The sequence below is a fragment of the Neodiprion virginianus genome, chromosome 1, assembly GCF_021901495.1.
Source record: "Neodiprion virginianus isolate iyNeoVirg1 chromosome 1, iyNeoVirg1.1, whole genome shotgun sequence".
NCBI classification, from domain to species: Eukaryota; Metazoa; Arthropoda; class Insecta; order Hymenoptera; family Diprionidae; genus Neodiprion; species Neodiprion virginianus.
Genome location: NC_060877.1, coordinates 24,495,728 through 24,513,954, shown reverse-complemented (window position 1 = coordinate 24,513,954; position 18,227 = coordinate 24,495,728). Strand labels below are relative to the sequence as shown.

The 18,227-nt window shown below is 38.6% G+C and overlaps 1 protein-coding gene across 3 annotated transcripts in view; it reads right to left on the bottom strand.

Moving 5' to 3' along the window:
- LOC124310174 (beta-1,4-N-acetylgalactosaminyltransferase bre-4-like) overlaps positions 1–18,227 on the bottom strand; it is a 113,867-nt gene that overhangs the window by 35,353 nt on the left and 60,287 nt on the right. Inside the window, exon 1 of one of the 3 annotated variants that reach the window (XM_046773962.1) lies at positions 17,081–17,294. The exons of the other annotated variants lie outside the window; for them this stretch is intronic. The gene's annotated coding sequence lies outside the window, so the exon portion shown is untranslated. Of the gene's footprint in view, positions 1–17,080; positions 17,295–18,227 lie in introns of those variants that run through there. 3 annotated transcript variants of the gene reach the window in all.

Here is an 18,227-nt window from a genome sequence, read left to right as displayed (position 1 = left end):
CGATGCGGTGATTATAGAGAAATTAGAAAATTACAACGGATCTTTTTGTATTTTTTGGACAATTGAACGAGCGAATAGCGCTCTACGTGATATTTCACGATCGCACGAAGCTGAATATTACCGGACTTGAGTAGTTACGTTGTCGGTAACCTGCCGCCCACTTACATGCCATTAGTCGTCATTTGCGCCAGTATTATTTGGCATGACATTTGTACAAACGGAGCTGGCTCGCATTGCTCTCACGTTTTCAGTTTAAATTTAAAGAGAAAAACAGAGTTAATCGAACCGTATAAAATACGTACCTATTAAGGGTGAAATCAATTATAGCTGTGAATAACCGACGAGAAGGATGTCGGAACGAATTTATGAATGCACTACCTTTTTCAGTTGAAAATTGAATGAATCTGCTTTCGTTTATTCAAAAATAAATCATCGTTTCGAAATCGAACCACTTTAAAAAAATTAAGGTGCTTTTTCGACTTCTGCTTGTGTCAGCCATCGATAATACTTTAACTGTCATCTCCCTCGGTAAAATATACGTTAAAAATACGTTTTAGCCAGTAATTTATTCCAGCTGCTATCGGCATCGCTGCAATATTCATTACATAAGGCACATTACTCTACGCACATATAATCGTGATATAGCTTCCCGACAAGTTGTTAATTGTAGACATTCAGAGTCGGTATATATAATAATACATGGGTCATTATTGATTTTCCCATAAAGCTGACCTCGGATGAATTATGAACGTATCGATGGTCCTTAGTAAAATTCACTCAATCTTAGAGAGGCTGATTTTAAAATATTTAACTTCGGCGTGACTATTATAATCCAAGTAACTCTACGGGACCTGATGATAAAACGATTATCTTTTATGCTGATACACAGGAGTCAACTGTTTTATCATCAGGGTTCGTAGATTTATTCGGATTATAATCGTTCCACCAGAGTTAGGTCTTTTATAATCAGCCTCTTTAAGATAAGTGAATTTTGTTAGAAGCCAACGGTACAATATGCGAATGTTTTGATCAGCGTCAATGATGCAGTAATTGTAATTCCAGGATCTTCCGACTAGAACGACGGTTTTTACTTACTTAAGAACTTCGATTCAAGTGGAACGATATACGGACATCAGCTGAAACAGGGCTTGAAATTGTGAGAGAGAAATTTTAACTACTATAAGACTTTCTGTGAAACTCGTGATTTTTTACAACTTGTATGTTGTTCGATTTTCAAAAAATTGTACAAATATTGTTGTTACTTTGACGATACCGCATTGTTCGTGACAAATGCCCACCCCGGGTGTTTCACCTTATTGTTAGTCACAGTTGACTTTTTTTTTTCATTGGGCGATGCTATAAACAGATAGATAAAACAATATTTTCTGCACTACTTCACTCGGAATACTTTGTCGAAACTTGTTGCACTACCATTTCAATAGCGCCAGCTATACTCCGAGGGTCTAGTTATGAGCGTCGGTATTGATTCGACGGTAAAATAACTGACCTTTCGTAATATCGTAACAATACCGTTCGTATCTGCAAAGGTTTCGACCAACGTACTCGACTCGTATCAATATTTCTATAACCGACGTCATCGAGTTGGTACGTGATGAGTTTCGCACCACCCTCAACGTTGGAGAACCAGATCCAAACATCGTTCTCTCCTCTTTTCGATTTACATACAAACGTACCAGGCGAGTGGGCTTCAGGACCTTCGGTTGCCAGAGTTACTATTGATTCTAGATTCGGTACAAAAACTCGTCGATTTTCGACGGTTATTTATCCAATACGACTGGATGTTGTACGAATTGGCGGAGGTATTTGCTTAGAAATTTCGTCGTTGGTGTTTTTTCGCCGGTTGTTGTTACCTACACACAAAATCTAGGCAGACGCGGAGTTCACGTGCTCTTTCGAAACGTGAACTTCCTCCCTTCATCCGTACGAGCAGCCACTTCTTTGCCTCGTCCATTATGGATCGCAAAGCCGAACGATCCCTTCGCCATCCATTCCGCATCACCGAACCAGCCAATCGGCTCCCCAAAGACGACCATGAAAGCACCCTCAATAAGACTCACAACGCTTTCCTCCCAACCTGTGTACGGAATATTGCGGGATATTGAATGCTCGGATTTAGATATTTCGCGGTTCATTGCGCCCCGAGCCACTCCGCAAGCTTATGCATAAAACGTGGAAGAAAATCTTCGACCCGAGAGGAGGCATTGAGGAACCTCTTTGGATGTACGTGACATGCGGAAATGAGGTTCTCAGATTTAAACCACATGTTTACTAGATAACCGGCTGGAACATCGACAGTGTGTATTCAACATTTTTTACTACCTGAAAAGTGTTTTTCTTAGGTGAAGTGATGGTATTCGATATTCACCATCTTTCTTGCGACCTTCCAATACATTTTATGACAGACCTATACAAGGAAGTCTTGTCAATCAACTAAGTCATTAGATGCAAAAATATACTATTCGAAATCTCAATTGCGTCTGTAAAACATTTGGAAAATTGTAAATGCAATTGCTTGGTTCTCGGATTTTTTTTTGTCGGAAATGTTGAATAAAAATAGGGGTGCACTGCTGAACACGTGATTATAGACCAAGCGTCGTGAAATTGGGTTCATCTGGTTCCCTGCAAAAATTGTTCCTCTTTTGAGTGTGACTATAAACCGCAACAGTCACTTTAGGTAACTCTATGTCACGATTTTACTTAAGAAGATTAGTAAACTGCTTTATTAAACTTGCGACACCAGAAGGTTGTCTAGGTAGACACGTTTATAGAATTGTGAAAAATAGTATGGCGTAGTACCGTAAAAGTCGAAGAAACGCAGTGAAAATATCGATTCAATACCAGGCGCATTTAATAATTAGACAAGAATAGCTTCAATTTTACATTAGCAATAATGGGTATTTTATAAGAAGTAGTTGCGCTTCCTTCGTCAAAGCAAAGTCATATAATTCAATCGATATGTATATACATACAGGGCATTCCATGACATCTCGATCAAGATTCTACGTCGATGTCTCGGATTGGTTCTTTGTTTATTTATTTATTTTTTTTATAAAAGTACATGACGAAAAATGTAATCGCAATTTTTTTTCAGATTTTCTCGAACCATCGTATCTGAAGTATGATTCAAAAACTTGAACCCCCCCCCACTTTCTAAATCTCTTAATCAAGATGTCATGGAACGCTCCATACGTATATTTACCACACGAGCTCGAAAGATGGAGATTTTCCGTTTCTTCCTCAGAGTCCAGGTGTCTCAGAGACACTTCGGCACCCTAAGAATCCCTCTCAACGCCAACGCAGCGACCCCAACCAAAACGAATTTCCGATTAGCCATCACGAGGTCGCAGATGCGGAGATGCGAAGTCAGCTAGAGAAATGTGCCGAGCGTTTCTAAGCCCCTCTTGGGTACGGGAGTCTCATTTTTCAAGGCGAAGGTCGAACGGCGCCAAAGGTCAGTGGTGGAAGTCACGTCGTGGTCGATTGCTTCACCATGCGCAAGGCTTTGACGTTGCCAAAAGCAACGAAAAGCTGAGCTTTATCTTCACTGGGATTTTTCTCTGCTCGTGATATATCGTTGCGGAAAATAACTAAACATTCGCACACTGGTAATAGTACAAGGATCAATCTAATACCGTATAAAACAATGTACAACAGTTACGTAGTAAGAATTGTGTTAGAGAATTGGAATAATCGTCGTACATCGACGATGGCAAATCTATCTGTCACCGTATCCACATAATGGTAATTTTTAGTAGGTACCGCACTTGTACCGGAAATATCCTCGTGCAGTTGCAGATTTTGTCCGCGGCCGTTATAGTACGAACGTTAAAAGGACGCCGTCAGCATTTCCAACAACGTACCTACCGACATGTCTGCATATCCTTCCTCGGACGAGCCCATTATTCGCGATTAGTGCAGGGCCATTTCTTCGTTCCGTTAATGCTACTGCATGTGGGTGTATACGTGTGTTACACGATGTTCATGGCCGTGGGTTATCGGACAAAACCGCGATTGGAGATTAGGCAGAGCTTGCAGGAAACGGGATATTCCATACTTGTAGATTGTGTGCGCAAAACGCGGCACAACGTGTCGTTGTTCAAATTAAATTTATCAACGGCGGTACGTAGAGAAGGCTGAGATGATTTCGTTAACGGTATAACTGAGGTAATCAACGATGGAAGAAGCCCATTTTCGCTTTGTGAGAGAAAATTGAGTTACACCGCACAACGCGGAGTTACAAGCGTCACTCGTTTTTTTTTTACAATTTTCTCGTTTGTCGTGTTCGAAACATCGGCAGAGATTGGTAAAAATAAAAGAACCTTGTATTATTTGCAATACTTCAGCTAGATTTTTATTCTCGTAACTATTCGAGCTGTTCAGAGACGGAATGTTAATTTTTTTTTTACTCCCGTGATATTGTGAAATTTCAGAAAACTTCATTGCCCTGTGTCACAGGTATTTTTTTTCTTTCTTTCTGTGGACTATGAACCAGTATGCAGCCTCGCGAAGGCTCGACTTCTTCGTTGACCCAAATCGGCGAACCGATTGTTCGTGTTTAATCAGAACATCGCTGCTGGTCTCTCGTTGAAAACTCGGCGAAAATACGGAAAGTAACAACTGCTTCGTGACAAGCACAATCGTTATGCATGTTAGGAAAATTCGTTAGCTTCAATGAATTCTACGGTTATGTGGCGCCGAGCAATCGTTCGCTTGGAAATCGTGTGATATACATTATCATATGATTATTAATAACGTTCAACGTTACCCCTAATTTTCGATGATCTCCAAACGTTTCTAAGCGATTCTCAATGGTTTCTGAATTATACAACAGAATCTCAAAAAATCAATGAAAACCATTTAACAAACTGAAAATCACCGGAATCGCGTGAGAGGATAGAAGAAACTGAATTGAATGTTAACAAGTTAAGACGTAAAGATATTTTCACGATTTACCAACGCTATCATGCAACTTCAATCAAGTGGCAATGATTTCCATCGATTTCAATCGTAACTCGATCGATTACTCGTGATTTCAAAGAATATTTCAGGCACTTAGGTTCCTTTCATTCCCAATTTCATTTCAAACTGTTGCGGTTACGACTTCCTTGACAGAATGGCACCGAATGGTCAATCCGCACCAATTGGAAAGCATGGCGAAAATGATTGCGAGGCGTCCTTGCATTGTCGACACAATTCCTGATGCTCTGTGGTATTCCGTGTATCCGGATGACCGGCTTGCCTCCTGCTTGTTATTTCATCCTTGATGCAACGGGCGACGAAGACCATTACAATCGACGCCAATCTCGAGCCAGGAAGCCAGGCATTTGCTGGTGCAATTCCATCGAAGTTGGAAACGGCGAAGCGACGTGTCGCATTGCAGCAAATATCGCGGTCTCGACGTGTTCCTTCAATTCACCTGCAAATCCCACATAGAATATCCCCGGCTCTCGGCGCACATCACGTATAATCACATATTATATTTCATGGGTTTGCGGATCTGCTGCTGATAATCCTGCATTCGTAAGCTCACGTGAAATGTAATACGAACGATATTTGCATAGACTATAATAGCGCGGGTGGTTTTTTACCGACTTTACCGGCAAACACGACGATTTCGTCCTGGACGTTTTCTCTCTCGCTTGTCGGAGGACTTGTCAATAATTTCCAAAAAATTCAGGTAACCAGTTGTAGCTGCCTGTTTGATGTTCCGATAGTTTGCATTACGAAATTTTCGATCAGTTAATTGGTAGAAATTGTTAAAGAATGAAAAATTTCCGAGACATCGATAAGTGAGAAAATCACGGTCGAAAACTCTGACAATCAAGTCGTGAATAGTAGGTGAACTTTTCTTTGTTACAAGTTGCGAGCTTGAGGCTAAGTAATCGAGTGATTCACATTATTTTATTATCAAAAGTCAGAATAAGCGATAATCTGGATTTTCGATCAAGCTTGATTGATTGAAACTTCTAATACTCACGCCCTTTGGAAAAGTCCAACCAAGGTCAGTACCTACAAACCTTAGCGTAAAGCTCATTGTCAGCAGAAGTAGGTTCGATAGATGACGTATTCTTACTTTTGTTCTCTGGACAATTTGGTAAATTGATATTATTAATGAAAATTTGCACGCAATGTTTCGGACTCCAAGAGCGATAGCTGGTTTATTCATAGCGAAGCTCGACGCGTTGAACAAGCATTATTACTATCTTGGTTTCATCAAGCGATAGTCATATTAGTCCCTCACCGCGTTTAGGAATTGTTTTGACGTTACTACAGAGTTTAACAATTTGTTAGTTAAATTTATACAACGAGTATCGCATGGCTTCAGTGTAAAAAGTTCGCAGATATGCAATTATAAAAAAGTTCAACGATTGTATTGCTTGAAATGAAAATTTCTGAACGTATAACGTTATCTTCCATACTTTCAGCAAGCATAATCACAATTTGAATCGGTCGCTCAGAAATCTATCCGAAAACTTGCGAATATTCATGAAAATACAAGATTAATCGTAACCGATTGCAAAATCGCATCTACGTACACAGCTGCTGTCCCATGGGGTCTGATTGTATAACGGACAATAGACACACCCTGGTTTTGTCGTTATGTTGGGTAATCGGGTGTATATATAGCTACGTATACATATGTCATCGCAATCGATAGCTAGATGGCCTTTAATCACGAAGATTAAAACGCACGTCAACACCGTTCTGACGTTGTTTGAATATTACGTTTCGAAAAAAAAAAGAAGGGGGATAGAAAATCTTGGGCGTGGAGTGTGAGGCATTGAATTTTCGTAAAAACGAGGTCTGCGTTTTCGGGAATAGTGATATAAATCAGCGCGTCGGAGTTGGGAGTGACGAAAAGAAAATAAAATAAAAAAAAAAAAAAAAAAACAATACTGATAAAAGATTCATGCATGAAATAATTAGCGTTGAGTGGCTGAAACTAAAATTGGGATTAAGACGAGCGACACAGAAAAACTAGAGTGTTATTTATCGCTTACATTATTTAAGCATAAATCGTTCAGGCGATTTTCTAGTCGTAAATAACTAAACTCGAATGACCGCGGAGTGCCAAATTACGCCATGTATTGATTTTCGATTATGATAAATAATCTAGACGGAAAAGCGTGGCTACGGACGATACAGTTGCACACAATGCCTCAAAGTTCAAACGTATAACGTATATAACACGGCTTTCACATTTGTTCCCTGCAAACTTGACGAACAAACACAAAGCAAGCTGACCGAGTGAGTTCGTATTTTCAGAAATTGAACTCGTTAATGCCTTTAACGAAACCGAAACGAGGCTCTGCAAGGTAATGGTATCGTATATGCCGTGAGTACACGTGTAATGTACCTACCATGTAATTTTCATCGTGACGAATTTGTGAGTTTATTCGAGAGGGTGGGCATTGGAACCATTTGGGAAAAGTACCTGGGTACGAGTCATATTTTATAATACATCTATAAATTATTCGGAAATGTTGACAGACTGGTGAAAAGCTCACCGGTTACACCTTGTAGATGTTCATGTGTTTGTTCACTCCGTCGTGTTGCATGTTTCGACGAATTTTATAACTTGTTTGATCACAATTACGGTAGTTATAACAAAGAATGGATAATTTGATGGATATTAAATTCGTAATAAAATGCTAATAGGGAAATATCGATACGTGGTAAAATGCAAAAAAGGCTTAACAGCTTCGCTCTATACACAATTTGAACAAAAACATTTCAACACATTTTTATATTTAAGGCAGAAATAAAGAAATGAAAAGGATTCTACGAAATCGTAACAGTAAATTTGTAAAATTCATGCCGTTTCTTTATTTCTGCGTAAAATCAAAATGTCTTCAAGTGTTTTTGTTCAGAGTTATGAATAGAATGGGGCGGTTTACCCCTTCTTTTGCCTTTCATATACGTGAACTTTGATATTGGAGATATATATATATAGACACACGTCATCGTCGAAATCGACCGTGGCACTACCTTAATTGCAATATATATTCATTTGAGAAACAAAAACAATTTATTAACTCATTTCAGAACAATGTTTAAACACAGAAACAGGTAATAAATTACACAAAAAAATAAAAACAATTCCTAAGTCAAATAATTTCATTAAACGAATTCCCAAACCCATTTCAGTTAAATTTGATTGAATGTAATGGATTGATTAGCATCAGCGCACTTGTGGTTTCGTTTAATTAGAATGATAAACAGAATTATTGCCATGGTGGCTATTCAAATAGCTTGAATTTGTTGAATACAATGAATTTTCATCCAGTCAATTCAATAGTATATAACTGACTAACGATAAACTGATACTTACTGGTAAAAAAAAAAAACAAAAAAAGACATTAAATACATGGTAACATAATTCGAATTGATCAAATAATCATCTAATAGCCATTTATACAGTTATAACCGAAAACACTGTTTTACTAAATCGAGTTACAAAATTATTAATTCAAACACCAAAGTTGGGACGAATTAAACCTAACATTGTTAAACCAAGTAACTAAATGACTGCATATTATGTCAGTATATAAAACCGAAGCAGCTACTATTCGATTTGCATTTAAGACCATGGCGTAATATCGTTTAATTGTAAGAGCAAGATTTCCAATTTCCATTCACCATGCAAAGCGTATGAATATTTCATACTAATCGTATCTAAAAACTCAAAGTCAACAAACTTATAGACGTTTTGAATTATTCACGTTGGCATTTATTTGTAAGATGTATTACACAGGCACGACTCACGTGCAGACAACACGATGAGGTATCGAACCTTCGAATCGGAGACCGCTATAAAATGTACATTGATTGTAACATAAAATCGGAGTGTATAAAGCTAGCAAAAAGCTCGTTTCCTCGTGAGTTTAGCCCAGGCTATTTGATAATACATGTAGAGTACGGTGCGGGATACGAAGTCGACCATTTCGGCCACTCGAATTGTTAACTGGATTACCGCATGAGCAAGCCATGATTAAATGAAAACGGGAGAGAAGGTTGAGTGGGTCGGGGCTATTCAACGTCGGAACAAACACACTTTCGTGATATCGGGGAGAGAGGATCCAATTTCGAAAAGCAGACAATCGCTTTCGCCAGACACACGCGGGTCAATTCGCATCACTGAAGAACCCGAGATCTCGTATTTACGTATCTGGGTCGTCCTGACAATGAATGATAAGCCTGCAGAGAGAAAATCACCGCGGACACGTACCTGCAAATCGCACAGTTGGTTTATATTTCACGAAGACGCGATGGGGAAACCGATCGGCTGATCGATTATTATTCACAATCAAAGCTGACCGAAGTAGGCGACAATTGTTTCAACGATTGTTGGTAGAAAGAAAAAGAAGAAAAAAAAAAATAAAAAAAATGCAAATCGTACACTTCGCTACGACTTGATTCATCAGCGCGGATGATATTATATATTTAGAAGTTGAAATAGATTAACGTTGTACGAAGATATTCGAGAATTCAGTAAGCGGGGAAGGAAGTTTTTTCTTTTCCGTATCTTTTTTTTTTTTTTGCTTCTTAATTTTTATGTTGGGACAGAGATTGTATAACGTCGTTGTGCAAAAATACCGCGAAATATACAAGACAGAGGTTGAATAAATACCTGTATGTATTATCCAGCCGCGTCGGAGTATAAACACAATTATTATAATTTCATTTGATACCAGCGATACGGGGGAAAGATCAACCTGCTGGAAGGCGCGGTGAAACAGAAGAAGAAAATTGGAAGCGCGCCAAGGTAGAAAAATACTTAAATCAATGGCTATGTAGGGTACTCATCGTCATGGAGACCGTCGTCAGAATTTCGCACGATTTTCGGAATTCTCCATCCGTACAAGAAGTTCGCGATATTTGTAGGGTAGAAAAAGGTAATAAGAAAGAATAAAAGCCGGTCGTCGATAAGTTTCGAACGATAAATTAGTTTGCGATGATCTAGTTGAAGAAGAAAAAGAAGAAGTTGTGGAGGCTTATCGAAGGTGGACGCCAAGGAAAAACGTCGGTGCCAAAAACGATTAGGCAAAGTTGGATAATACTTGACGAGGGTGTTTCAACCTGGTGAAAATTTTTGCCTCAATTCTGAGTATATAGAAATTCACCACCACCAACATCTCTCTACAATTTACCGAACAGTTAAAACATTTCGAAAGGTTCCAAAAGCTGCGAACAGTAGGGTACGAAGTTCAATTAAGGTTCTTGGTGCGGACGCGGAGACAGTGACGGGGCCAATTTATTGGGGCTATTTCGTGGGTCTCGACCCCCTCCTCCCCCCCCGCCTCCCAAGCCCTTCGAAACTACCGAACCCTAAATGAAACATGCGACCAGCTGACCTGTAGTTCAGATAGCAATAAAATATAAAGGTATAAATAACGCGTTGCGAAAGTATTGTTTAAGGACGGTAGTAAAAGTAAAAACGACAAAGAACGAATCGTACGCGCGCGATGTCATAAAAAAATATATCAGTACAGCGGCAAGAAAGATCCGGATTTATGTGATGTTTTGAATTGAGAAAAATTTGATTCGCAAGAAAATGCAAGTTGTCGATATAGGACGTTTTAATTTTTACGGTTATTGAAACATTAAATCTGTGTGTTTAGTTGACATTTTTTTTCCCCCACTAAACAAGGTCTTCGCGTCGATTTCTTTTTGCATCAAGATCAAATCATCGCATACCGGTTACAAGAAAACAGAGCATCGGTGACTGTGATCTGGAAGGATGGTATGAACTTTCTGATTAAATACGGACGCAAACCTCGAATCGTTTTCGTTTTTCACACAGCACAATATTTTTCGATCTCGGTGAAAAGCGATGACACTTGACGACTGCCACGGTAAGCATCGAACTGAAAGAAATTTCTCTCGGTGTGCGGTGCGAATCGCTTACCGTCGATGAAGCCGAATGAGATATATAACCGTGGTTTGTCCGTCCGTTTCGATCAGCGGAAGTCGAGGAAACGCCTCTCTCACTTCCCTCCACCAACAGCGGTCGTCGCTATCTGATTTCCAGTCATTCAGTCACCATTTTGTGCCGTTGAATCCGTATCAGAGATCGTTGAGCTGCACGAATAGCGAGGAGGGTGCACGGTTTCATTTTCCGGGTTTTCTTCGCCCTCTTTATTCCACAGTAGAATCGAACGAAAATGTAGTGTCACCAAGGATCGAGTCCTGCGGGGTGTGGGTATGAAGAATAACGGACGAATCGATTTTCCGTCACGACGAAGAGGAAGACGGAAGGAAAACGGTGCGGGCTTTTATCGGACTTTTTACCTGACTGCAAGAGCCGACAAGCCGCGACACACGTGCGTTGATGATTGATAAGCGGGAATCAGAAACCGCCATGTGTCCGATACAGAGTTTATCGCCAATGACACTGCCAGGAATGGGACGTGAACTATTACAGGGAACCAACTTCAAACTGTCCGGATAGAACGGGAACCGGACGGAGCTGAAGGATGTCACGGATAACGAACCGGATGCTGAACGTTATCACTTCTCCGAAATATAGGCTACGACGATTCGTTGCGTTAGCATGAATGTGAATGGAATTTTGAAAGGCGAGCTGATGCTCGAAGCGAAAGAGATCGGCTAGGTAATGTGAAACAATGATTTCAATTATAGGGGCAATTAGGTTGACGGACTATAGAATTAGAAATGATTGTATAAAATTTGTTGAACACGCGTCATTGGTCTAAGTAATATTGTTGGCCATTTTTTTAACGGCCTATTTCCTTCTTTTCGAAATTTTGATTTCGACGGTGTAACCGATTTATTATTCTCAACGTAGGCGCGAAAATCTGCCCAACGTCTAAACACCGAAAATCTCTTTTTTCATCAAATTTGTTTGAAACAACAAGCTCGTTGATTTTAATATAGGACATAAATTATTGAATGGCCAGAGGCGTTTCATAATTATGCTACCGTTTGAGGGGGGGCAACATTTTAAATATATGTATATAACAGAGAGTGACGATGAATTTGAAAATGAAACGCGAAGTTAAGGTTAGTAATGTTATTGGAACAAATAACGGTGCACTTTTATAGAAAATCTCATTATTTCGCAATTTTAGGATTGTTTGTAAAATAGTAAAGCGTAATTAGGGAAAACATGGTCGTATTTTCATATAATGAAACGTTCACAATGTTCCGTTCCCTGTTTGTAAAATTAAACGGTTAGTCGACAACACACCGTAAATTTGTAATACGATTTTCATTAGCTTACCGGTAGTCTGGAATTGAGTCCGATTCAAAAACCAGACTTGCAATCGTTTTTCTGAGTGAGTAAAAAAAAACAACAAGTCATTAAGAAGTAATCATCATTTTGTAAATGGAAAATTACCAATTAGATGCATATCGATGATTTTTCATCTTTTTTAGAAACTAAAATAACTCTCAACGTAGGTGCAAGCGCATCAATTTTGAGGGAAGTTTTAAATTGTCAATAATTTTCACCGTTTCTAGGGTGGAGCGAATTCTGAGAGTCGGTCAAAAAATTTCAGATCTTCGTAATGCGATTTGCCAATGAGTGCAGAGAGTCGAAAACATGATAAATTTCAATAACATGTAATTTTAAAGTGAAAGCGTTTTCAACTCGTCATAATTTCATATTTACACACGTTCCTGTATCAAGAAAAATTTTTCGCTTAAAATTTCTCGAATTGCAAACATTGCAAACATGGCAAAAAACTAAAAACTGGACGAAATAAAAGGAGATCGAGCGCGTATATAATACGAATTATAAGTTTGTAAAGAGTATATTAAACCTGAATAGCCGTTAGCTGTATAAACAACCAGTCCGCTTAATTACAATTACGTTATGAATATGAATTCTAATATTTAGACAACACGTTTATAAAAAATCTAGCATACAAGTAATCTTAAGAATTATAAGACGGTAGGTCAAAAAGGAAGATATTTCAAGACGTGAGTTGAATATAGATTGAATGGCCACATTTTTCGATAAAATGTCCCAAAATGGGTGCTAACACTCAATTTTAAATTCGCACATAACTGCAGACTGCGGTCCTAAAATTTAAAATTCACTCATCTATTTACCTGTCCGAATCGCAAGTTTCTCGCAATTCATAATCACTATTATTTATTCTGATTCTCTATGAATATTAGAATACATCAGAAGATGAAAAATTTATCGTCACATAGATGATAACTAGTTGCAGGAGAAGAGATTTCATGTATATTTTTAGGTAAAGGATAAATTGATTCCGATACTTGGAATCTCCCGTAAATTCCACGGATAAAGGAAAAGAAGAAAAATGAGGACAGATTAAAACCGAGCCGACGACGATTAATATATCTTGTTTAACTTGAGAAACTCGTAACGCGTGTCCCTGAAGCGTCGTTTTAAATTACGTCGTTATTTAACGCCAAACTATAATATATTACGAAAAAGTCAATTGCCTGACGAGAATAATGGTACCTGGTACCCTTGGAGCAAATAATTGCCAACGAACCGTAGTGCAAATGCAGATTGAGAAATCATGTCAAACTGTTTTTATGCCCCATTTCCATTAACCCGAGTGATTCTATTGAACCTGATTTGATTATCCGTAAAAATCGATAGATCATTGAATCCCTCGTATATCAAACAGGGCTGAGATCTGCTGTTCAGTTAAACAAACGAAACCCAAAGAAGAGAATCAGTCGCGAACTCATTTTATTCCTCGGATAATCTGTCATTATTTCAGGAATTATTAATTTTATCCAAAAGGTATATAAAATTGAAAAATATTTAATGCGGGACCGGATTACACCGGACAAGAATTTAAACAATGTATCGATCCGAATCGCGGTCTTGTATATTATTGTAAACGCCTCTTTTTTGCAAACTCATCATTTTCCATACGCGTCACGTCCAACGCCTACAGCACCATAAAATTCTGACAGGCAGGTATATATATATAGCTATGCCTATTGGACAAACGGTTACGGATGTTATTTTCACCAAAGCAGCTCAACGCTCGTGAAAAATAAAGGGCGGAAAACGAGAGAGCAGATTTGAGACATAAATATCAAGCCAATTTATCAACTTTACGGTACCTCGTCTAAAAGTCCCGCAGCGATACACTGTACCTACTGTAATGAAAGTATCTAAAGATGAAAAAATATCTACGAAGTTGAAATTGTCTTGTGCAAAGAACGCCAAGCTTACGACCAGTTGACTGGAAACTGGTATATAAATATATAACCAATAATTAACGTAAATTTGTGCAAAAATAGGTAAATCCTCAAAGTATAAAATACAAAATATACAAGGTCAACTTTACACCTATTTCTCGATTACAAATACATCGCCAGGCTGATACTTCCACATTAAATATCCTCTCCGCGACGTGTCAACTTGTTTCTGTTGCTATCGTACTTATGTTAATGGGACAGATTAATTTTTTACGCAACAGTAGCGACATTAAAATTTATCGTAAGATTTTTAATGGATATAATATGGGTAATACGTAATATATAATACGATTATTTGTCAAGTGTAATTAATTTCTACAAATCTCAAGCAGCATTCAATCCGGTTTACGATTTGCCATATTCCCGGAATTACCAAGGACACGCAGGCATTTCAGTTTCCATCACTACGTAATAAAATATACAGTCAAAAGTAAAAGTTGAATATTTATGATTAAATGCCTATAAAAACAAAAGCTTGTTTCTTTTTCCCCCGAGCTTGACGTACGAATTTTTGTTAGCTCAATTTTGCGCAACGGATATAATTTGCATGCGGAAAGTATTTTATTGCCGTTGACAAACTCGGCGGGAATGTGAAGCGTTATAAATGACATATATGGCAGGTAAAACAGAGAGCGAAAATACCCTGAATAATCAGTCCATTGTGTAGCAGAGATTTGCTAGCGAAAGTAAATACCTATTCGTTGCAATTCAAAATTCTCAGGCAACGTCAAAGACTCTGAATTAGAATAATTTTACTCAATTGTCTACCGATTTAATCTTTACCCGGATACGGTTAAACGATTTGAAATCACACGCGTTCGTCTTAAACCCAACGATAATGTGCTTAAAAAGACACACGCGTTAATTTTTATTTTATCAGACAATTTCGAAGGGTCGTATTATTAATTCGTACGATAAGCGTCGGCCGAGATTTGAATAGGAGTAATTTTCAGCCCAAAGTGGCTAATCGCAAGTTGTTCGTGTGAGAGTGAGTCACGCTCGTTGCGTCGCTGCGACGTTATCGACTCCATTAATTGAATGAGATGTATAATAACGTCGGCCTTGTTTACACGTGACGTTATGCTACCGAATTTCGTTCCTCAACGGCAGGCCACAAAATTAAAACCCATGCGAAAACAGTAAAGTGACTACAAGCAGGACACAAATTGTTTATCGTCTCACACCGACGATTTATAGTTCGCTTAGCTATATTTCAACGTTTCGGAAATTGATAGACTAAAAATTTTACAATAATAGTTCGCGTCGCGTAATAACGAGAAGTTGTACGTATCCTCTTGGAATTTTGCGACCCAGTTGTTTTTGTCTGCAGCATATATGTGCTCGAATATTGGCGAGTGAAATATGACGAGAGATTGTGCAAAATATATTCGAACGTATCCTTAGTTCTAAAATATGTATATGCATAAGTTGGCACGTTTTTTTTTTTTTTTTTTTGCATTTAACAACAATCGTTACCGTGCTTAAAAAGAAACTTTCCACCCATTTTCTACTATACCGTCGTTCAACGTCACTCGGATTCTCTGATATACAGAGATTCGTGAATGAGTCCTTTGAGGTTTTGAAGATTAAAGTATCCGCGTGAATGGCACGGAATGAATGAGAATAAGTAAAGAAAGAAAAAGGAAGAGGATTTTGGTAGTTCAATCTGCACTTTTGTCTCAATCCCCAGACCTGATCCTCGCTTTCATCCCTCCGGAGCTTTCACCATTTCGAGACATTTTAACGGGAACTTAACGGAAGAGCTTCGAGAAATTACTACGCAGCTACTTTCAAAGGAAGACTAATTAACTCGGGACACAAAAAAGAGGCACAATTAGTAAAATCTTGTAGGAAACTGAATGATAATCACTCGCACGGACAAGTTTTTTTAATGGCTGAAGCTCCTTAACGTAGAAACGAAGGATTGCCTTTCGCTAATTTAGTACATAATGTACTAATAAATAATGTAAAATACCTGCACGGTATAGGCGGGAAACGTGAAAACGAGTCTTGAAAAATACAGTTTCATTTGCATCAAAACTTTCCAGACCACAGATTTGCTCGGGTAACAAAAGTCTGCTTAACGTGAATTACAGTTACCATTACCATGCCATACACATTGACGGCAAACAAGAAGGCCGGCACACGCTTTTAGATTCTAATATATTATATTTTGTACAGAGTTTACAGTGCTTAAGTCAGGTAATTTTAGGGAAAACAGGGAAAAGCTTTGTGAAAATAAGGGGTTATTAGGACTCCAATATTTTTTCACAGTACCGACGAGACAGAGCAAAATTATATACACACTAGGATGTTCGTTATTTCGGTCGTTTTGAAATTTTTTCATTTACACCCCAAAAATATGTCTTTATTGCAGAAAAAACATCCTCTGTAAGCGTAATAATTTCCGGAAAATATTAAACACGTGTCGGAGGTCGAACGAAATTCTGAGTATAACGTACATTGAAATTTTAGAGGTTTTTTGATTATTGAAAATTTTTTTTTTACAGAGTATTAACTAAAATGAGCTGAAAGAAACAATTTTTAGAAAAAAAGTAATTGACTGGTAAAAATAAGTAGTTTTTAGGGGGAAATTGAGTGCTTTTTAGGATACATTTGCGGGGAAAGGCTCAGTTTTAGAGTGCTTATAATAGGGAAAGAAAAAAAATAGGATACTTTAAGGAAAATAGAGGAGTCACTGTCTAGACGAAGGAAATACGTAAATAGTGACAAAGACGATTACACAATTGATTTTGAAAATAAAGGAAGCGAAGAAAATACGTTTTTCGAATCAAGCATTGACGCGGGAACAATTATTGATCTGCAATGCTCAACGACTCACTTTGTTGCCCGCGACTCAACGCCGTTAATAGATTAGATACTGCAATTAAATTAAATTTAATTGCCGTTACGTCTGCTCAGCTTCGCAGTCCCTGGAGGGTTACGCCTCCTCTGAGTAATCGAGAGGAAAACCCGTTTGAGTTTAGATTCGTCCCTATTAATGCATGCGCCGAAGCCAACGTCACTTGCACGCTCATAATTGCTATCGACGAATCGCGGAATTGCAATTGATGAACAACAGTTCCACAGGTTCACACATTCGATTCACCCCGCACTAAAAGCGCACGATAAGCCGAAGGTACTTATGGATGCCAAACGATACGCCACGTGTACATCACCCGGAAGTTTCCTCAGAACGAAAAAAATGCTCGTCTTCTTTGAGACAATTTTAAAAATCCACTGGTCGACGGTCTAATTACAGCCAGATATAATTAAGAGGTGAAAGTTCAAACCATCGGAACTTCGTTATCTAGAAAAACACGCAACGCGTCCGCAAGATAGGAGAGCCAACGTTCCGTCGTCTGGTCTAGGACCGGTATCGGACTGCGGTCAGTTCGAACAGCGAAACGATGACGACGTGACCTCACATCGCAACCTATTAATAGGCGCCGGGCCAAACGCGATCTCTTCATAGTCTGGAAAATAGTCGAGAGCCAGCCAGCTAATCGTGTAAAAAACGTCGGAGCGTAAAATAGTCGTGAAGAACTGATGCGGAATATTCTACCGACCCATGCACGACATTGGCGAAAAATAAAGCGCTTTTGCAATGAAACGGAGAGTTGTACTTTGAGGAAATTTCAGGGATGAGTTAATTTGTGCAAATTTTCAGAATACAATAATGCTGAGGCTATAACAATTGTTTCAACTTCGCGTGTTATTACCAAATTTGAATAATTTAATCACTCAATTTCGCTCGGCTCAAACGGCACGAAGCGTACGATTCAAGTTTAGCGTTAAGTTGGTTCTGAACTTGTTATATTCTTGGATATTGAAATACCGCCTTGCGGACGGAATAACTCAATTTTCATGAAATTATTTCCCTCGACGGTTAAAATTCTGACGTCTCAAATGCTGTATAAATATCAATTCACACCGTGTTGACTTCAATGGTTTCAGGGTACAGGAACGAATTTCCTTTCAGATTCGTG